Source organism: Hydra vulgaris, chromosome 12 (assembly GCF_038396675.1).
Source record: "Hydra vulgaris chromosome 12, alternate assembly HydraT2T_AEP".
NCBI lineage: Eukaryota > Metazoa > Cnidaria > Hydrozoa > Anthoathecata > Hydridae > Hydra > Hydra vulgaris.
The window spans coordinates 66,574,557-66,575,000 of record NC_088931.1 but is presented as its reverse complement, the minus strand read 5'-3'; positions in this window follow the sequence as shown (position 1 = coordinate 66,575,000).

Below are 444 nucleotides of genomic sequence, written 5' to 3'. Positions count from 1 at the left end.
ATTTTGTATTGCGGTATATATTAAGGGGCTTGGAGGTAAGACCATTTTTCTTTTTCTTGCCCCTGCTATTTGTAGTTATATATGTTTATGGTATAATTAAAAGTATACGGCAAAAAAAAATAAAAATAAAAATAAAAGTACATGTTATTTTTGAAAAAACTAGAAGAAAAATTGCCTAAACAATATTGGGACTGGAAACTATATTATTGTATGATAAACTCAATGAAAAGTACATCTTGATGCTTTATTAATTATATACATACCTTTACTAACATCATCCGCTAAAGACGGGTTGTGATCTGCATCTGAATCATCACAATCACTTTCATTAGAAAGTGTTCCAAATCTGAACTTTATTTTTTTTATGTTTATTTTTTCCATGTTAATTGCGGGATAGGCAACTTTTCCACAATTCAAAATATATTTTTCTATTAAAGTAAATAT